Source organism: Channa argus, chromosome 7 (genome assembly GCF_033026475.1).
Source record: "Channa argus isolate prfri chromosome 7, Channa argus male v1.0, whole genome shotgun sequence".
In the NCBI taxonomy this organism is placed as follows: domain Eukaryota; kingdom Metazoa; phylum Chordata; class Actinopteri; order Anabantiformes; family Channidae; genus Channa; species Channa argus.
This window is the reverse complement of record NC_090203.1, coordinates 23,381,893-23,405,292: the sequence shown is the minus strand read 5'-3', so window position 1 is coordinate 23,405,292 and position 23,400 is coordinate 23,381,893.

Genomic DNA, 23,400 nt, shown 5'->3' with positions numbered 1-23,400 from the left:
ACAACTTCAGCAATAAGTACAATGTTCCTGCTGGTAGAGCTGATGGGAAGAGCCAGAATGTGAAAGTCGTGGATAAATCAGCAACATTAACATCTCTATAGGTCATTTGTCCCCATCCTCTTATGCAGTCAACAGCTGATCCTCTTGACTCAGTGCTGGTCGCTGGTTGCAGCCAAATAGCATCTAACCCAACAATCAATCAAACAGGGTTAAGATTGGGAAATTGACGTTTGATTATGTTGCAGCACAAAGACAATGGGTTTTAAATAGGTCAATAGGTACTTACTTAATGCTACAGGGTCATCAAGGTCATGATAATCACACTCAGTAAAATAGTTACACATCCATTCACCCAGACCTCCTCTTGTGCAGTCTGTGTGGAGTTTGCCTCCCCAGGCATCCAGATGACAAAACCACTCTTAGAAAGTACTTTTAAACAAAATTTTATTAGGTTTTTTTACATTTTCAAAAATGATCCTAACTCAGTCGACTTACCAGTAAGAGTTCTGCATCAGTTGAAACTCTTACTGTATGTCGTTTCTCCTTGCACTGTACCACTAGGTAAATCTGGTGGGGGGGGTGGGGGTGGAGTACATCTTTATCCCCTGTTGTTCTGAGTATAGTTTAGTATATTTTATATTAGTTTTAGTTTCAGTTAGCACTGCCTAAAACCCACTTAGCCAATGCAGTAATGTACATTTTCTTACAACTTTGAAGGTCAAAGTGACTCAAAGCGTGTAATGTGGACCTTTGAGCTGTTTTATGACTAAAGGAACTGCATGTAACTTTCCTTACACCAACCGTTGGTCATCCATGTGACTTAGTAGCCTCAGCACATCCAGTTGATGCAGCTTTCTTTTTTAGTAGGAAGGAAGACACTGACTCCCCAGCCCAGTCATTCCAGGTCACTGGATCTCTGACTCCCGACCTCCATGTTTGCAACACAAGCCAACCTTGGTTGACACTGGTGGCACCGAGTGTTTGTCCACCTGTTTGACTCAACAATACAGAGCCTGTCCAGCTCCATGTCACAAAACCAAGGCAGGATGCATTTCAGTCATCCCCTTTTACAAGCACAGGGGACATTTGAAATCTTCTTTTCCTCTAAAATGCAAGTCACATACTCTATGTACAGTATTGACCTAATACATGTCTGCAATAAACCTTATAACTGATTATTTGTTGTAACTTCAAAATAAAACACAACTAACAAAGATATTAACAATAACCTGCATCATATTGGTGAGTTAACCTGTTTGTCAGCATTTTAACATCAAACTAATGTCCCGTTGAAACACACAGTGAACTTACATTAACAGTAAGCTAGTTAATGCTGAATGTAACTTTGTGCCAAAAATTGTCTTCTGATATTTGCGGTGGACGTGGGGATGTTAGGTCATATGATTGCCCATAAATTTGGACTAGTTCATGGCTTTGACAGTTGTTGCCCTCATCATTCTGTTAAAGCAATGGTTTTGTGTCATTTAGACATTGATCACTTTTAATAATGTTCCTCACGGTTTCATTCAGACTTTTCCATTACCGTGTAGGAAAGCTCCACAGTACACGTGTATTGCATGTACATGTGAGTTTATTTCAGTTTTTGTTTTAGTTTTAGTCATTTTAGTTGAGAATTTTAGAGAATAACCAAGAACCAGTGTGGTGTGAAAAAACATCTACAGAACATGAAGGGTTAATATTTTAACACCAGATTTCATTAACATGAAAAATAGGCTCAGGTTGTTTCGTCGTGGCAAAGCTTGTTATTACTCTGTAAAAGCAGCACAGTGATTGATTATTTGAACAATGCACTTTATGCACCAAGAATATGGATCCATTGTTTTGCATCTACTCTTTGTATTTAACTAAAAATGTCATTAATAGCTGAGCTGCAGTTTCAGTGCAATATATTATTTAAAGTGCACAGTGATGAGTTTTTAATTTCAGATCAAGCGCAGCATACAATTTTTTAATAGCTTGACTTTAATGCAATGTCCCAATGATTAGACTGATGAGAGTGTTTGTTTATTGATTGGTGATCTTTTCAGTACTGCAGCTGCAGGATGCAGATGTTTGGATCTGTGTTCTTTCTCCCCCTTCATGTATTTCCAGCAGCGTGAGTTTCATTCAAAAGTGACTTTAAAAATGAACTTTATAATTGTTTTGGGCTTGATTCCTGTACAGTAGACACTGTTAACTGGGTGGAAACTGATGGACTGTGCTATCTTGCCTACGTTTACTTTATATTTTTATATTTGTCTTCTGGTCAAATATTTTATGTCAGCTCACAAACATATTTACAAAATGGTGATTTTTGTGCTTTTGTTTTAGTATAGAATAAAAACCCTGTGTTATTGTAACTGTATGTGTGACAGAGGAATACTTTAGCCAAGTCGACACACCCACTCAAAGAAACAAAAAGGGACCCTCAATATTTAATAAATTAACTCCTATTGTACCTGTTGTTTCCCACCAATAAGTCTAAAGCTCTTGAGCAACTGTATATTCACCAGTTGGTGAATGTTGCTGTTTTTTGCTTAGTAGGGTGGTGGAGTGTCACTTTGTCTCTGATGACATTTAGCTGCTGCTGCTGTTTCCAATCAAGGCTGGTGAGAGTTGTGATGCTGGACTAAAACTATGAAGTTGGGGCCACAAAATGTTATTACAGTTAACTGAAAGGTTCTAAAAATGCTCGACTGAACTGTCAGGTAATAATAACCCTCTTTGCATTGCACATATTCATTAGAGCAGCTTTAAAGTCAAATGAAAACCATAATTATTATAGCATTGTATGACCTGACACTGGCTATTGAAAACATCTTAAACAAAAAGCAACCCCCTTCAGATCCCCGTTCTGGCGGCTGTATGATGTTCCAGTGTTCTGCTGATATTTGAGTAGGCTGTTGTACCATTGACAGTCAGTAAATCAGACAGCAGCAAGAATGAACTGACATGTGAATCTTTAAACAGCAAACCTGATATGCTGTTAGATTAGTATATTTTGCAAACAGGGCTTTCACATGCACACACAAAAGTATCAAATGCACACTGGATCTGGGTCAGTGTTTAGTGTGTATTATATGTCAGTGGTGATGCAGCCGTTATGGCGTGTAGTGCATTAAAAATAAGGTCACATGTAATCTAAAACTTATGCTGTTTTTTGCAAAATATAATGGTTCAAAGGTCTTTTAAAGGTCCTGTATACTGTAATGTTTAATGCATGTACAACCATATACTCTAAATTTATTAATATGTACATAGATATGGTTATGTACACATACATCTACTATATATAACAATGTGAAAGATATATTTGCAGTTGCAGCCCATGTTGTAAATTATAGCACGCTGTGATGAAGTGCAACATAGCCTGAACAAGGAGTCACTTTGATTTAGAAACTGATGGGACCGTGCGTGCGTACATGCGTGCACTTTAAGATGCAGCTTTAAAATCCCTTAAAGATCATGAACACATGATTTCCCTCCCCAAAGGCCGACCACAGCCGGACATTCGGCTTTCGGCTAATTGGTAGCATATGTGGCACTCGCAGGCTGAAGTCCAGCGCAACATAAAATGCAATCTGTTCCTAATCACAGCACCAGACTCCACGCAACAGTGAAGAACTAAATATTGTGTTGTTTATGTATTTGATATGTTTGCATGTTGGAATGCTGACGAATATGTTTAACAACTTCAAGAGAACAGTTATTCACAGGTAAATTGTTCTTTATCAAAATCAAATTATGTATTAAGATTGGATATCAGCATTTGTGTATCTTCTGTTAAATTCCCACCGAATAAAATACATGGGTTTATACTTTTTCCTTCCTTCTCTTATAAGTACTTAAGTAATAAATTTCAAGACCAGAGAGTCACATATATCCATGATTGTTATAATTTTGCAAATATATAAACTCTACAGAAAGAGAAATGTCCAAACAGTAGCAGAAATCTAAGACAGTAGTCCCCAATCTGGTTGGTGCACGTTCCAACTGTACATTTCACCACACAGAAACAAGGCGACGTTTGCTGTAGATGATTTTACTAGTTTGTTTCAAACATGAACATTGATTAAATAATTGAAACCTAACAAATTGTAGGAATTAGGACACAGGTATAACTCTACCTAGAGCAGTTCATCTTTAAAAACTCAGTGACCATGCAAGAATGAGACTAATGAATGAAGCCAACTAGAGACCTACAACTCGTCTGAAGGAGTTACAAGCTTCAGCAGCTGAGCTTGGAGAGACTAAACATACACCAACAGTTGAAGTCTTATGGGTGTCAGGATTTGTACAGAGACGGACCCAAGCGAAGAGAGTGAGCAGGAGTAAATTTACAGGTTTATTGATGGAGAAACTCAGAGACTAACTCAAATTCAATCCTGGGAGGACGAAATAAAAGCACACGGGAGGCAACAAGACACCAAACAAAAATAGCAACTTAAATCACCGAACCCAAACGAACACTACGACAAATAAGCTGGAAAACAGAAACGCACCAAACCTCAGATAACCGGGTTCAAAAACAAGAGTTGGGAATTCAGAAACACGTCAGGTAAACCAGGGAATAGGGTGCACTGGGCGGGAGTGAGACGGGGGAATTGGGAGAACTACATATAACAAGTATACATACAGAAATGGCAACCAACTCAAAAAGTGCTCACTAACCAGGTACAAGTGGAAAACCAGGAGTAAATCATAAAACAGAGGTGCACACACACACACACACACACACACACACACAAGTAGGCAAAGACACAAGGCTAAATGGTTGTTTAGGGGAAACAAAACAATGAGGCAAACCTCAGACCAAAGACAGGCAGTAACAAAGTCCAAATTCTGAAAGTCAGGTAGAGTCACCAATCTGTGTGTTCTTTCCAGGAGCTTTGGAAAGGGTCTTAAATAGTGAGGGGAACAGGTGTAAATGATTATGAGTGGTGATGAGTGGTAAGGCTGGAAGAAGTGATCAGGGGACAGGAAGTGGAGAGAAAGGCCACAAAGTAAATGTTCAAAACAGGAAGTGGAGTTGAGGGCCAGAGGACAGTGGGAGAAAGAGATTATATGACATCTCAGCTAGAGTTTGTCAGAAGGCACATGGGATACTCTGAAGACAATTGGAAGAAGGTTCTTAACTCTGATGGCACCAGAATTTGGCTTTTAGAACATGAGAATATTTTTGAAGAAAAGTCAGCACTGCATATAATTACAAACAACTCTTCCCCGCTGTGAAGCCCGGTGGCAGCAGCATCATGCTGTGGGGCTGCTTCTCTGCAGCAGGTCCTGAAAGAGTAGCAAATGGTGAGGGATGAATGAACGAGGCAAAATATAGAGAAATCCTGGAGTAAAATGTGATGCTGTCTGGTTGGTTCTGGTTGGTCTGGATGGTTTAATTTTAAGAGAATAAAGGTTAATGTTCTGGAGCGGCAAAGTCAGAACCCAGACGTTAGTCCAACTGAGAATTTGTGCATCCTAACAGAGTTTGGGCTGTTTTACAAAGGGAAAAGTTACAGAGTCCAGATGTTCCAAACGAACTGAGACCAATCAACAAGGCTCAGAGCTATTAGTGCTGCAAAATATTGACTTTATGGGGTCAATCTTATACAATCACTTATTTTACATTTTATATTTCTCTTAATTAATTGACAAGACTTTCTAGTGATCTATTTTCACTTTGACATGGCAGAATATTTTTTGTAATTTCGCCCCAAGTATCAGCATCAAGGTGGAAAGAAGAACATATATTTATATTTTTAATTGCAATCCATCTCAGAGATCTTTAAACATTGTACATAAATGGCATCCTTCCACTACAAAAAACTATTTAAGCAAGAAATTTCATTGAGGTTTCACTAGATGAGTGATTTTGCCTAAATTAATTTAAGTGTGAAAAAAAAATGGATTCACCAAAACCAAGGTGACTTTGACGGCATTACTGTTAAAACTTTCCAAAATAATCCATTCAACTCTCCATTCAAAGATATCAGTTTTTAATGAAGTGGTGGAGGGATCATAAAGGTTTCTGGTACAGTTTCTTTAAAAACTGATGGGGACCACAGTCTTTACACAATGTTCACAATGTTCTTAGTCAGATAGATTTCACATCTGTTACCCCCCTAAAAAAAATGAGCAGGATTCTTGAACAGTTTTCCAACCGATTCTAACACAGAGCCGAAAAAGAAGAGTGATACGGGGTCAGACAGATGCAGAATGAGTGAGCGGCTCCCTTTTTTACATTCTCATTTATTTCACGTTTCCAAACAGGGCTGCACTCAAGCCTCTGGCCTTAAAAATGGTAAAAATTAATAGCTTGCACTTGCCTTTGCACAAGCTCCTAGTTTCATTAAAATAGAGCCTTAAGCCTAAATACCACTCAATGTGTCTCTTTTTCAGTCTTTTGTTCCAGATTTCACTTTCTGGGTCAGTTTGATGTTGCCTATGGGTAATAGTGTGTAAATAGGAGCAGTTGTCTGTTTTGATATTGACCTGTGGTCCTGTGGGACGTCCTCTCTCTGTTCTTTACTGAGATCCCAGGTGACTCAATCATTTCTCTCCTCCTCTGGAGCTGCAGGGGCCGGCTCTTGTTGTTCAAACGGAGATGGAGAAGATGCTGCATGTGACTTGGCCCAGAAGAGTTGAGTCTGACTTACCCCACAGCATAGCTGGATGTTGAAAGAGACCACCCTGCTGCTTTGGGTTCTTCTCCTGTAGCCACGCTTTCTTCTAAAACAGCCTGAGAACTGTAAATCCAGGTTCCAGGGAACTGAAGTGTGGAGGTTTTAGGTTTTGTGATCAACATAGTTGATGAAGTCTTATGTCAATATGTCAGTCAGCTGTTGAGTGAGATGAGGAGTGAATTAGAATTTTTCTTACCCCATTACCATGGCAGTAATTAGTCTCCACTGGAGCCTAACTTTACTAAACTAGTGTGCGTATCATCAGTACAATTAGGAAAACGTATGTGCTCATAGTAACCATGACAAAAGCAACAATCACCTGTTATAAAACACAACACAAGACTTTGAAAAGATCACCTTGTTAACCTTTCAAACCAAACATGGACTGCTTGAAAGGGCTAGTTGCTTAACTGGTGTAGCTGGTAAGAACAATAACTGAGAAAACAATGGCCGAAAACAACTAGGCCGTCAGACCTGAGCATTTCCTTTTATGACCGATTAAGTAATTACTCCCACTATTGGAAGAAAGTGAAGAGAGTGTTGTGTGCCACCTCTGACCCCTCACACAGTCCAGAAATGGATGTTTGGGCCAGATGTAATGATGTACCCTTCAGATGTTCCCAAGAATGGGGCAGGTGTGAGGTCACAATGACCTTGACCTTTGACCACCAAAATCAGATTAGTTCAATTAGTTCACATAGTTTCATACAGTAGCTTCCGATTTATGTTGCTTTCAACTGCATCTCACGATCTTCAACAGCCATATAACTAAACAAAGAATGAACTTTCCTGTTCAACTGTACAACTTTCTTAGCTGAGCGACTGTTAATATCAAACAGGGACGTGTCATGTCTGTTCATGAGGTCTTTCAAAGAACCTTTAACTAGGAGGTGGTAAAATCTTTACCTTATTCTCTATCTTTTCACATAACCCTATTTCCAAAAAAGTTGGGATAGGGTGTAAAATATGAAGAAAAACTATTGCAATGATTTGCAGATCATTTCAATGCAATATTAAAGAGAGACAATATATGACATGGTAAAACTAAAATGATTTAGAAGTGACAGTGGCACTGTGGTTCATCAGCGCTAATTCAGCCCATCAGCCCATTCTTATTTTTTTCCCTAACCACTAGGTCAGCTGATGTTTGGTGATGTCGTTTGCTCACTAAACATGTGGGACACAAAACATGCCATCTTCCATATTATTTAACATCTGACAGTTTTTATAAAAATGATTTCATATTTCTGACATGGTTTGTTTTTGGTTTGCTTTTATAATGTGAAATCTCTGCTGGTGTACAGTCGCCAAACTGCCAATAATCAAATGTGGATCATTCAGGATGGACCCAAAACTTGGCCCCCATCAGGATATCCAGGATATCCTGTTCCACCTCCTCCCTGTAAGAAACGCCATCGTCGCTGCAGTAAGTGCAGTGGAAGGCAGGTTAGGATGAGTACGGAGCGTTTCATCGCTTCTTTCCTTCGCGGCGCTCAACGCTTGGTTGGTACCGAATCCTCGTCCCTGATGATCTGTTTCAGCCTGCTCTCACCTCACCTCAATCAGGACTATCTCATTCCTGACTCCATGGGCAATGTTTTCTCGAGCTGCCAGACTCTACTGGATGCCATGGCTCCAATAAAAACCAGGCAGCCTAAAGCTAAATCTGTGCTGTGAGGTGGGAGGGGCTCAGACCTGAACGAAGAAAAAAGAAAACACTTTGCTCATATTATTATTGCTAACCGTCACGAACCCTGTGTGTTTTTACAGTCGATTGACAAAATTCTTCATGCGCCTCAGACTTACTGTTTTAAGTCATCTTCTGAAACTTGTGAAAACTTTCTCCATTTTTTTATTAATAAGGTCTCTATGGCTCTGGGCCCAAATCTGTCCATCCCTTATGCTTTGATGTCTTTCATCAGTTGGAGCTGGTCACCTTGTCTCAGGTTCAGGAGATTGTTGGTTATTTGAATCCCTCGGATTCGAAGCTCTTCTTTCCATCTGTTCTAACCTCTGGGGTGGTCCCCAAAAAATGCAGTCGACCACCAATCCTACAGATGTAGGTTTGATCCCCAGCTCCTCCGGTCACATGTGGAAGTGTGACTGTAGGAAACTGAACACTGAACCCCAACTTAGTTTCTCCCGGTGAGTGTTGGCCAGCTGCATGGCAGCTCCCCGAGTGTGTGTGATTGTGAGTGTGAATGCGCTTTGAGTGCCAATAGGTAAGTCAGACCATTTACCATAGTTCAACCTCTTATCACTAAACCTGGGCTAGATCTCCATGTTCTTGCAAATTGCCCTATTTATCAAAGATTTTAGAGAAAATTGTTTATAGTCAGTTAATAGCAATTTTAAATGAGCACAACCTATTGGAGACTTTCCAATCTGGTTTTAGAATGAAACACAGCACTTAATCTGCTCTTTTGAGTGTTTTTAATGACATTTTTCTAGCCTCTGATTTGGTGACTTAACTGCTGCATCTGAGACAGTGGACTATGACATTTTAATCTTAGAAAACCAGGCCTAGCTCTAAATTGCTTCAGGTCCTATTTAAAGGATAAAACTTTTTGTGTTTAACTTTGGAGACTTCCAGTCCTCCTCTGCTCATCTGTCCTGTGGGGTCCCAGAATGTATTTTAGGCCCAATCCTCTTTTCTTTGTATTTGCCCCTTTGGCTCCATCCTCAGAAGACATGGCAGTTCTTGCCACTGCTATGCTGATGACAGTCAGATGTATGTTCCACTCAATAAGAAGGATGTTTTGTCTTCGTTACCACACGGCTGGATTACTGCACTATTATCTTGGCGTTAGTCAGTCGCTGGTCTCTTAACTGGCACTTGAAAATATGAGCACATTTCTCCTATTTTAGTATCTTCACTTCCCTGGCTGCCTGGATCAGTTTAAACTTCTTCTATTTGCCCCGCTGTAGCTCTCTGAGCTCCTGCATTCCACCACGGAGCTGCTCCTGAGACCACCTAAAACTAAACGTAAGCTCAGAGGGTACCGAGCTTTTGCGGTGGCTGCTCCAAAACTGTGGAACAAGTTGCCCTTGCACATTAGACAGGCTTCATCCTGTTTTTAAATCCCTTCTTAAAACCCACTTGAATTGTTGATGGTTTTTTTATCTGTCTGATTTTTATTGTTACATGTTTTATTGTATACTTTTTGTGCTATTCTATACTTTTGTGCTGGATTTATTTCTGTTCAACCTGTACAGCACTTTGGTCAACGCAGTTGTCTTAAAGTGCAAAAGTTACAAGTTACAACATGTTGTCTTTGTTCTATTTACAATCAAATAAGTTTGAATTGATTAACAAATCACTGCATTATCTTTATCTTTACATTTCGCATAGCTCCCCAACTATTTTGGAAACAGGGCTGTAGTCTCACCACCCCTATTCATCACATCATCTGTTTTCCATTGGCTCCCCCTCCACACATGCAACCACAGGTCTTCATGGTAAACAGATCATCTGCGCCCGACATCTTGTGCAGGTCTGTTACGTCACTGATTGTTTACACCACGATCGCTGTATCAGCTTGTTATTAGCTTTGACTGCTGACTTGGTGTTTTCAAACTGTTCAAACCAATAGGCTTGTTTGGGTGACCTGAAGTCAGGCTTCCCTCAGCATCCTTAGAACACCTTCCAGGTCTCCATCCTGACCACTTAGTCAGAATATGGAAAGCTTATTTACATTCCAACATCCTGTGGGAAGAGCTGCAGAGGCGCGGCAGAGATGATTGTAGCTGTCTCTGTCCCTGTCCTCATTAGTGCAGAACCGGTCTGTTTCCTCTCTCTCCCACACACACACACACACACACACACACACACAAACAAGCACATACAGAGCAATCTCCAGCTCAAAACAGGCTGACAGTTTGAAGATAGGCCCACTGCGCCGAGCAGAGCAGAGCAGAGGGCTGTGAGATGAGAAAGCCCCTGAGTAAAGAAGAATGTAGGCGAATGCTTGTAATTGGGCCCTGAGTATCAGCTGCCAAATATCTCCTGTTAGTTCTCCGAGTTTTTTTTCTTTGCTATTACTATGCTAATACTATGCCATCTATTCATGCAAATGAGACAGGGCTCATTTGGCAGAGTTCCTGCCCTCCGCCGGTCTCTGTCACAGAGAAAGCACAGCTCACTGTTTCTACCCCTGATCACTGACACACCAACACACACATCCTCTACCTTTAGCAAGTGTTTTCACTGCACCTATAGTGTGTTGCGAAGCTGTCAGCAAGTGATGTTTGGCAATCTGAAACTGTAATAATCTTCCAGCTTTGTGTTAACCATTTCTGTGCATGTGCAAAGTGTCCATGTCTGCATAAGTATTTCCATGTGTAAGAGCGGGGTTATACTTGCTTTTTACCATCCAGTTCACTTAGACATTGGCGTGATTGTTGACACACTTCTTTGAACACTTTGTGTACAGTATAGCTGAAGGGGACAGACTCATGTCTGACTGACCGCAAATTTTCCTCCTTCTGAACTCCTGCTTCTCCACAAAATAAACAGAAGCCGTGGCCAAACTCAAAGAAGTAATTGTTGACTGGCCATATGTAAGAATGGTACATGTACATGTAGTACATGTAGTGCAAGTTTGTTTTGCACTGATCACAAAATTCAACGCAGGCTACTCCAGGTCACCATGTAGGCTTTGTTTTTATTCATGTTTTCTTTACGTATACTGCTGCATCTTTCTTATAACCGACATTTTTAGTTCCAACTGGACGTCATCTAACTCAAGGCCTTTTTAAACCAACAGTTTGGTAGCATGTCAAATCCTTCCGTGACTGTGTCAACATGCTGAAACCCTGCCCTGCTCGCTGCTAATGACCCGGATCAGACATGTTCAGTCGATCAGAGACTGTTTAAGATCTTATCTTAGATTAGGGTGTAGTGGGGGAAGACTTTCAGACACGCACTCCTTTCCATTAATCTGACAGCACCTGAACGTGTCGGCTTTATAAAAAAAATTACCATCCTGGTCACTTTTTCAGAAGTCGAACTTACCTGTAGATTGGACGCAGCAGAAGTCTGAACTACATCAACACATTCACAGACAAGCTCAAGGTTATTATCACATACTAAAATATAACCGAAAATAACAGTTTTTCAAATATCTTTTGTTGGGTGAAACAAAAATACAAGTAATTAAGTAAGTGATAAAACTAAAGCTAAATGTAGGTCACACTGCGAAGTCCATCTGTTTCAGGCCATATTTTTTTAAGATGACAGAAACTGTTGCAAACAAAATGACAAAAAGCCGATGCTTCAATAGAGTAATAAAGGCAGCAATGTTACATATCCCATTTCTTAAAAGGGGTCAGAGTGAACTGCTATCATCAACCTTCTGATGGACTGAACCCACCTGACCCAGGAAATCTGCAATTTATAGGGTCACGGATGGTTGGAAAACAAAAAGGAACTGCAACAATACTTTAAGCAGGTACCATCTGCAACACTTCACAGTTTCACCTGCTTGACACTTTTCGATTGATTGAAACTTCCTGCAGGCTCAGAAATCACACCACTACCTCAAGAGCATCCATAAAATGCAGCGCAATGAAATGTGAGATTGCTAGTAAGATATTTTATTCCACTGTGAAGTTCTTGAGGGAACCACAAAGTGGCTTCAAGTCAAAACTCAACTTAACTAATGAAAATGGAAAATAAGGTGGTGGGATAACATGTTACCAATTATTGTCATTTAATCTCACTGTTCATTTTGAACTGAGATCAATGTGTTTACTTGGAAAGAGAAAATGTATTTAATTTAAAAAGGTCTTAAAGGTCTTAAATTGAACTTGATTGTAGCAGTTTATACCGGTAGAATTGTTCACTTATATTGTCTAAATAGTAAATGTAAATTCCAACACAACCTTGAATGTACATAAATATGCAGCACTGTCTGGGAAGCCTGGTAACACGTACTGTATGTACATCAGCACGTACAGCCAGGGATGTTTGCGTCCTTTTTTAGGATTTTTATGTTAAAAAGGAAAAACATGAGAAAAAAACGAAAGAAACACAACGTCTGTTTTCACCACTTTCAAACTGTCAAACTACTCGTCCGTTTTGTTTTGTTTTCAGAAAAGGTCCCTGACAAAGGCGCACAAATCCCTCTCAGTTCAAACAGCCATGTCGCACATGTGGAAATGTGATCGTTGGTTAACAGTCATTAACCCCTGAATACAGTCACCAGGGTGCTGTGTCACAAAAAGCTCTTTGTTGCCCTTTCTTATGTTTCAAACAAGTGCAGTTTCCGATCTGACTCTGGTGTTGGGATTGTGTGTGTCTGAGTACGTCCTGAGGTGAAGCTGAGCCTACAATGGGGGAACTTCTCTGCAGAAGGCTGGGCTGGCCACTGGCTGAAGCACTCTTATTAAATTATGACATGATGTGTTGACACACCAAACAAAGGAGAATAGATCTTCCCATGGTGTAGGATACCTGGCCTGCAGGCTGAACACAACACACTCCAATTGTTCCCATACAAGCCAGCCAGGGCTAATTGTAAGTTAGACAAGTTGGTAATTACCTAACTGAAAGTCAATGCTGCTTACTCAGTGTAAGCACTTCAGCCTACCTGTAATCCCCCTCATAAACATGTGTATTATTGAGAAGGCATTAAGTTACTGATTATTATATACTCGATTGTTGACTGGTGCCAATTGCAGCATGTTTTTCCCAGTTACAGATTCACACGCGAATTCAATTTAAACAAAATATTCTTTATGTTTTTTTTTCTAATCTTGGAAATGTTCTGCACTCACATCTGTGTCAGCAGAAAAACAGTTAATAACTTAATGCTGGTTCTGACTGAGAACCAACAAATCCTTAACACGACACCAGTCGTATCTTTTTGTCTGCTTGTCCTAAAAGGATGATATAGTTGTATTTTACAGGTTGACTATCATGTGAAAGGCGTGAACGTTGCACATACAACTTTATTGTAAAGTCCAGTGATTGACCAATTAATCAATGAGTTTATTGTCAGAACATCTGCAATAATATCTGACAGTAGGAAACAGTGAACTTTGATTGGATTATTATGCACTGTTTTAGTTTTAACTCCGTTTAGCCATAGATTTTACTCTTTGTTGTGCTACTGTACATCAGTCCACAATAGGAAACAGTAACATTTACTGTAAATGACGTTGTTCCGATGTCACAGAGACCAAAAGTCTCAGTGACCTTCAGGAAAGTTGCATTATGGAACAACACTGTCGCCTCAGGTTCAAACCCTGTGCCTGTCTTTACGGTTTCCAGTTTCCTTCCACAATCCAAAGACATGCAAAGATGCTGACATGTAAAAAAAGGAAAATTTGAAAAAAAAAAAATTTTAAAAACTACTGAGCAGCCACAACACTGAAAACAACATTAGACACAAACTTTAAAAATAAAATCCATGATTTCGTTGAAAAGATTTTAAGTGAAAGATGAATTAAAGAGCCGAACAAAAACACCACCATCACCTTCAGGGCTCATTTATTTTGCTACCACCACCAAATTTCATCCCATTTTCCACAAACCATACGACTGCAAAAATAACTTAAGAATACCTTTACAGTATATATCCACAAAATGTGATTTTCTCTTTCTTAGATGAGGAGAGGGAGCGGGGCAGCCTGTGGCATAGGTAATATAGGCGTTTGCCACGGGGCACAAAATGCCAGGAGCGGGAAAACCACCAGAATTGGTTTTCTCTGCTCCTTCTCTTTAAGCAACACAGTTGAGTTACTTACACACATTTGTAATGAACATAGCAGCTTGTAGCTCCCTTTAATTTGACAATATTAAAGAACTGGGGTTATCACACAGCAGCAGGATCAATACGCTTGTCTCTAAATCGGGATAAAAGATGGGCACATTTTTTACAGCAGCTTAAATCTTCTGTATCTACAATCGACTGCTGTGCGCAAAGCATTTTTGTGGGTTAATCAAACAGGTAGTGTTCAGTGAAGTCATGCTGTGCTCACAATGATAATGTATGTGATGATATATACAGAATTCTTTTTCTGCCATGTCAAACCAATTATTACAGGGACATCTTTTGGTTTATAAATGTAATAATGAAGAAGGAGACATTTCAAGGTGCAGTGCTTAAACGTTATTTACGTGTTAATAAACGAGAAGCTTAGTAATTATTTCAATACAACATAGACACATTTGCAAATGAAGACGATGAGAAAAAACTGAGTGATCAACTATGTTATTTGGATATTTTTGTGTTCTTCTAACACTTATACCATTAAACAGAATTTTTGTGTGTTTGTAAGAACTAGACAGAATATGCTCACTCTAAAGAAATGTTTTCCAAGCCCAGGATGCAGTATTTATTCTAAATAATCCTTCAGTGAAGTGGGAAGAGCCAGTTAGGTTAAGCAACTAAACTGAGCTGAACTGTGTTTGCTTTTGTGACTGCAACTAGCCGAATCCACGTTTAGTGCACCAAGCTTGGTACCACTGCTCATTTGTAAGCACAGGCTCACAGCGCTGGATAACTCACAAACTGTGGTAAAAGTACAAATAAACACACTATAATGCACTCTAGTAAAAGTATAAGTACCTGCTGAAATGTCTAATTAAAAGTAAGTAAGTAAATAATTTATATTTTACTTAAAGTAACAAAAGTACGTACTGTACAATACTTTCTCTGTCCTGCTCTGTGGACCTGTGCAGTTTTATTTTGGGCCGGACATTAACTAATTGATAATGAATTAATGATAATAGACATGGGGTGATGATTGAAGATGAATAACTATATAATCTGATGCTTTTTGTTTGTTTGTCGAAGTATATGCAAGTGTTGCTCACCTCTTCTTCTCAATCGACATGAGCAGTTTAGAAATAAAACAAGAAGCATCTGATTATATATATATATATATATATATATATATACATATATATATAATCATACGTTACATATATTTCACAGTGTGCACATATATATTTCATTTAGCATTTATATTTACATATTATTTTTAATATATTATATGTAGTATATATTTACATATAGTGCAGATGCACCAAGGTGTACGTAGCCTTTTTAAGTGCTCCTGCCTGTATTCTATTTAGAGTTTTCCTGCTTTTTGTCTTATTGCCTTTTTCATTACGTTTTTCTTCTATGTTGAGGAATTTCCCCTTGGAGATTAGTAAAGTGTTCCTAATTTTGATTCCAAACATTCAGTTTTTTATCATATCTGTAAGGTTACTGTACCATTAATGGACATTCAAACCATGATTTTAAAAAGTAAATTCAAAATCTGCCCAGTAGGTTCTGATGGTACCGTCGTTTTACTGGCTAATACCTTGATCTGGTGACATGTGAAGGGATTTTATTCACCACTACAAACTTTGTACTTTGGAATGGTCTTGGTCCTTAGGTATATTTCTGGGCATGCAATGAACAGAAGTCCCTCAGCATGACAAGCCTCTTGTTTTACGTCTTATTTTATACGTGCTGTCTGATAGACATGTCACAACCACGAAGGCTCTGTACAAGACCAACTGACTGAAAACAGGAGAAAAATGGGAGTAAATCCCCGTATGTGTGTCCATGTTTTTCTCCAAGTAATACAAAAAGATGGCCCCTCTGCAAACAGGAGCGAACATGGCGGGCTGGCGGGGAGGGGCTGCTCTGATATCTGGCTCATTTGAAGTGTTGATAGGCAAACAGCCACAAAAAGCCAAGTTAATAAGCAATTTAGAGCTTTAAACCCAGTCCATGATGAAAGTTTAATGATATCAACACAAATTTGCTGTCACATAATCTCCCCTTTTAATCATTTTCCACTGTCAGCACAAAGCTCGCAGAAAAACAAGCCTAATCCACCTGATTGACATGTCCCACTAAAACTGGCTGGGAGAAAGAACTGCGAAATATGTCGGGCAATTAATTAAGTGCATTTTTCTCCTTTGTACGTTTTTCGTGTGGAATGCGGAGCGGTGGTAACAGGAGTCACAACACACCGAGGCACTGCTGGTGTATTACCGGGGTCACTTGGTGGTCACTTGTGCAATGGGATAGTACGTGGCCGTACAAAGCTCGCCGCACTGTGGGTACATACAAGAAACTAATGTACGTTTTAAGTCATTTGATCCGTAGAAGTGTTGGTAATTGTGCAGTCAGTGCATGTCGTCGGCTCTATGTAAGTACAGTGGGAATTATGATAGTGATCATAAAAATTCTCATTGATAAAGAAACCTGCTGTTGCAGCCCAGGCTGTGCATGTTTGACTCATGCAGTAAACCTTAAAACATGTTATCCATTCACAGCAAAGACACCACAAAGAGTCATAAAGTCCATGGTGTTGTTGTTGTTTCTTCTTCCTGTGTGCATCACAAACCTTACCTGCAGCCGTAAAGACGGAGTTATGCTTATCTCCAATGGTGTAAAAGGCAACATTATGATGTGGATGGAACACTGGGTAATGTCAACAGCTTTAATCTTTTGTCTTCTAAAGGCTCGTTTCGTTAAAGCAACACTGCCACCCAGTGGTGTAAAGAAGCCACAAATGCACATTTTGCTCTGAACGAGCTCAGGAAAGTCTCCATGTTTCTAGTATTGGGGAAATGTGGCTAGAGTCAGTGATGAGGAGCATTAAGGGTCTTTTCTATTGTCCGTGTGATTACAGCTCGGAGGATGTTTGTTTTGTCTGTTTGCTTCCTGTCTGACACTTTCATCCTTAGGCTGGATCTGTTGGAGGAAACAGCTGGCAGCAGTCACAGTCACCAGATCCGATATGTTTTCTGCTCAAAAGCCACTAGCATTCTTGGTTTTTCTCATTTTTATACTCTTATCGTCCTTTTTCAATTAGAGGTTGTAAAATGCTTGGATACAAAGGCCTTGCATGTTTTACCGTCATAAAGATTGAGTGCTGTAAACCTCACCCTCACAGTTTGTGGGAGTCGTTACTAAGCAGTATGAATGTTCCTTCAGTTTACGCTTCGGTTCAGACCTCAAAGTACACAAAATTTATAAGTAGTCTATTCAAAGAGCAAAACGTTTTAATATTACTGAACTTGATGCTGTTGAAAACATGAATGTATCAACAGTCAGGATTTCTGCAGAAACCTCATTTATGAGGAACATGTGGAACAAATCCTAAGTGTTTAAGTCTTGTTATGTTCTATTCATGGACAGATTAAAAGAGAGAACCACTTTGAAAACCTAATTTCGGATTATTTAGTTTTTAAAAAAACCTCAACTCCATTTATTCCATTCACTAGAAAATTCCAATGTTGAGAGATAAACACCAGTGAAACTCAACTTTTTAAAAGGAGAAAATACTTATTGTCATCTCATTTCACATTTCATAACCACAATCATACTTTCAAATGTGAAAATATGTCAAAATAACTTTCTAATTATTAATAATAAACAAAGACAAACACACTACCAGGTAAAGGTGGAGCTGATTATATTCACTTCTTCACATGTGACAACTGCTTTACCCATAGTAACGTCAATTTATGTGTCAATAATATATTATATTAAGTATCCATGCAAATAAACTGCAAAAGTAAGATAAGTACATTTAACTCAAACAGAGTTCTTAAAATAGGTGCTTAACATCTTGTACCACTGTTAGTTATTGGTTCTAATGTTTTTTGTCCTAATTGCTGTTAACACCCGAACTTAAAATGGAGAAGTTGAGAGCTTTTAGTTGTGTTTAGTTGTTGCCAACTATCAAGTTAAACCATAAATAGTTGGATGAAACTTTAAAAACAGATGTCAAGTACTCTACAGTTTCTTTTTCTAGTAAAAGAGAAAAGTTCCCACCCTCAGTACATGGCCATGGTCAGAGGAATCAAAAGGAGTTTGTCTTAAAACCTCCTCATTTTAACATGTCAGCAAGGATGATGATACATTAACTGTAATCCATTTCAGGGGCAGGGACCAGAGGGACAAGGTGGTTTGTACCTGCTATAAAATATCCAGCACGAGGAGAACTGACCAAATCAGAAGCTGTTATAAATCACCATCCTCATAAATAGTTAAACATTTTATTATTATTATTATGCACATTTCATACACTTCATTTTGTCACAATAGAATTTTGTAGCATTTGCAACCAGGCAGATTTTTTACCTTATGACTGAGGTAAAATGGTTATGTATTTGACAATTTTGACACTGAACACTTCATAAACACACTATGAGCCTATAAATAATCAGTTTATTATTTCCAAAAAAGTTTGTAAATTTGAGTTTAAAACCTATTAAATCATTTTCCAAATGTGTCACCCTATTTTGAGAATAAACCCAAGTCTGGCCGCAACCAGAAAAACACACTTCTGTAGATCTGCCCCCTGGTCTAGTTACAGGGATGACTTGGTTAGTGGGTTAGTAACTAATGTTTGAGCTGTAGTGTCTCCTGTTGGCCAGCAGAGGTAGGCAATGTTTGGCTTTCACCTGTCAGGTACTTCACACAGTCCTGCCTATTACCGCTTTTTATCTTACTGACAAGGTGCTTTGTTTTACTGGGAACTCATTTCGAAACCGTGAAGTCCACTAACAGCCCTAATCAACCAGCCATTGGAACGTTTGTGATGCGTGAGTGATGCAACTTTGTGCTGGGACTTAGTCGGGATTGGCTATTCATGATGCAACCTGGAGTCCTCTTCGCTGTAAAGGTGTGATCTTAGGCTGAGGAGGTGAGGAGTGTGTGTTTGGCTTGTGGACTTTACCTTGTAATAGGACAGCTCAATTTGTTCAAAGAGAGAATGGGATCAGGGAGGATTTCAGCTTTCACCAAAACCTGATTCCACATCTTTCCAAATGATGAAATGCTCGGTCGTTTAATGTCTCACTGATACCTTTGTTCTACTTTCCTGCTTTTCCTTAAGCTACCAGCTTAGGTGAGGAATAGCATGGGAGTTAAAACACAGTTAGTGTGTATGTAACAACAACAATTTTGAATCGAATTTCTCATATTTCCTGTTTTTAAAAGCTATTATGGTACTTTGTGCTGCAACAAGAGAACCAACTAGAATTAGCAAAAGTTTTTCTTCATTACCTTCTGTAAAAGCCATAAAACCCTTCTAAACGGTCAAACTCCTTTTTGTTCTCAATGCCTCACAGTCCTACACTATCCCAAAAGAACACGCTGCTGCCACAGTGCAGGCCAAATGTGGTGCCGACAATTTCTAAATGTGGAACCAGATTCACAAGCAGACACCTGCTTCATTTCACACTTTTTTTTAGTTTGAACGTGAGAATGAAATTCACATAGCTCAACACATTAAATTGATTTAACTATTTGGCCACATGCAGTCATAACCTCTCATTTCTTTCTTTTTACATGAAGAGACAGTTCTTGAAGTTGAAATGAATAATAATGAATCGCTGCTGAAGCCATTTTGTACCTAAGCAGAACAAAAACATCTACGGCTGCAACAACTGCAACAATTATTAACACAATAATATTTAATGCACATTAAGCTGGAGCAAATGTTCCTTGATCAGAAGAAACAAAAATGGTCAAGGAGTGTAGATTCTAAAATGAAAGTTAAAGTAAAAGTCTGCTTCCCCATTTATGAAATGGTCTTTAATAACTTTGATGTCCTGTGTTTGCCTTTATAACCTTCTCTAAGTTCTGAGAAGTGCTTATGACATGACCGTTCCAATCTACCAGATTCCTCAAATGACACAAACCAGACCCAAATATTGCTCCCACACCGACGGTTCATTGAAACAAACACAAGCCATCACGGCTGACGCACTGTAATCGTGGTGCTGCTGAGCTACCCTGTCCTTCCCCTGTGTTTTGTCGGCGGTGATGGATGTTGCGGCTATCGATCATATGATAACCCAGGCTATTTGCAGACAGTGGCTATTCGAAGGATCAACACAGTTGAGAGTGAGAAGCACGCTCGCTTTTCACAGCCGATCTGGGAGCGGAGCTGTCGACATGATGATGATGCTGCTGACACAAAGTCGTTAGGCACTGAAAGCCTCAGAGACCTTCAGGGTCTCCTGACGACTTACTTAGACATTCAATTTGCACAAATGTAATTAATTCACCGTGGCACTGACCAAAAAACCCACAATAAGAAGATGTGTACTTTTGTGTACATTTAGATTCATCAAGCGGAGGTGAACTGCACTGCCCAGTGGTAGTTTTTCCTGTCTCTGTGGGAGTCAACAGTACTTTCTAGCCAGTGGGTTTGCTGTCCTGTTGTGTTTCCTGTAAACACAAGCTGCTGCTGACTGAGTTGTGTCATCATTTTTTTATTTTTTTTTTCGTCTATTAGGTCGTGGAGCGTTGCAGCATGCCATCCCTTCCTGCTGCTTGCATCTGGCAACTATTTTCATTGTTTGTGTCCAAGTGCTTTGCCAAAACAAATGTCCTGACAGCAGCTTGAGCAGGACTGTCCATCCAATAAAGAACCAGTTTTATCTGTGTAACACCAGCTCAACAAATGAGTTCGTATTGAATTTTGCTGATGGTGAAATGAAAATTACTAAATACATTTTAGCAACTTGACTATTTTGTAATGTTTTTCAAAAGCATACCCTAAAAGTTAAAGTTGCTACCCGCCTACCAAGTACAAATTACCTTCTGGAGGTTCCAAAGAGAGAAAACTAAACAACATCATTCAGTAAGTGGTTTACATTAAATTAGTTAGTATAATTTACATAAAAAACATTTCAGTTTATAAAATGTTTTCTGGATTGAAAGAACAACAGAAATACGCAAATTCTAATGTGACAACAAAACTTACTTGAGAACTGCACATCTCCTCTTTTAAATCTGGGAGATTATCTTGTTTACACTGACCCAAGCTGAGGCTTGAGCTTGTAGATGTGTTGCTGGGACAAGACGATCAACATGACTTTGGACAAGCCAACGTATCGAGGATCAGGTCAAAGCTCCAACAATATTTTCCCGCTAACATCTTAATCCACATATAAGAGAACAGGGCCCTGGTCCTGGCGCTGGACGGTTTTACACTGACACAGCTTTGAGGTCAGACTCACTCAGTTACTGTGTATTCGAGGTTGTTTGATGATCATTGCTGAAACTCTGTGTTTGGCATGTGACTGATGGCTCTGGGTAGAAAATATCTCACATCTGTATACTTATACACAGCTGAACGGGCTTGTTCTTTACTTGTGTAGCTGACAGGGGCCAGCTGGGCCATAAAACCAGCCGTAGCCCATGTGAGTGTAAGCCGGTGAGTGTCGGTCGGTGACCATCATTATTTTTCCACAACAATTTCAGACCAGTCAAGCGTATTACACATTTTTTTTTTTTATTTGATTTTAGTTTGACTGTGGTTTTCTTTTTGTGCTGGTTAAACACCTTCATCATAAACACGTCTTTTAAAATTCCTATGACTTTTTTTTATATGCTATTTTATAGCAGAGTGCAATTTTGTCTTTTGAATTTGGTTCTTTTCAGATTATAGACCGGACTGTTGTTTCTGCCTACAAGTGTCTCCATCACCTGATTCCTCTGTTGAGACAGGTTTTAAGAAATTTAAATTTAAGAAACTGTTTTTTTTATATTATCTAAAGGGGATGGGTGGTTTACACTTTTGTTCATTTGATTTGTCTATTCTCTTAATATGCTTTTCTGCACACTTTAACCCTACATGGGCGTTACATTAGGTGACAGAAGAGGTTTTTTTCTTTCTTGACAAGCTGTAAAGGTCCTCTGGAAATTGCTGATTGATGGAAACAATATTTGCTTTCTGCTGGGCTTTTCCTTTCAGGGCTTCTCTGTTTTTTTATTTTTTTAATAATGTCTCAAATCTGGATAAAAAACTTTGAGTAAATTCTTTGAGAATGGAAACTCACATCTAATCCAATCAGTGTCCATGTAAACAGTAAACAGGAATCTCTCATTAGAACAATTTCAATATGAATTATTACAATCCATGTCACCTTCATCAATGTTAGTTTTTAATGCCGTTTTACTTCATGAATAGTGTAAGAAAAAGCCAGTGGTTTTAAGTTTAATAAGTGCTTTGATGTTTTTGGACACACCGGTTACTTCTACCTGTGGAGCTACTGACGCAGAAATCTACTGACGGTTACTGAAATTATCTGCCCATTCACACTGTTAGCTGGCGCATTTGTCTAACAAATGTTTTTTTTAAAAAAAAAAACTATGCATGAGTGTGGCACACAAATTCACCTACAACCTGTTTATTATGGCAAGTGGCTTCATTTTTAAATGCTAAATATGCCCTAGAACTGTTGTGATATCGTGGAGCGGTTGCTACCTCCAGGGTGCGCGCGCATCCTTGATTGTTTGTAAACGCAAAACCCGTTTATTGACGTTTCTCCACTGCTGCTGACGTTATCGACGGGTTCGTCCAAAACGTCATCAAGTCCCCATTGTAAACACCATCAGACCAAAGGTAATTCCTTTAAATACCAAAATAAGAGCATGACCTGCGTAGTGGAAAAACATGTTAGACATTCAAACTAAATAAAATAAATAAATAAAATAACTACACATACTAAGTCTCATGTTTTTTTTTTCTCGTTGACAAGACAAAGTGTTTCTGTATTGTTTAGCTTGTGCACTGATCATTGATACATAACCTACTATTAATAATTATCACGATTGTTTTATCGTTGTCATTGATTGGCTATGATCATGTGGAAAAGTTCAACATGCAGCAAATGCTGAGGGGCAGTGCTAAGGGAAACTAACCATGCAACTATCCATCCATTAGCTTTTCTGTTTGGGGGGTCAGAGGG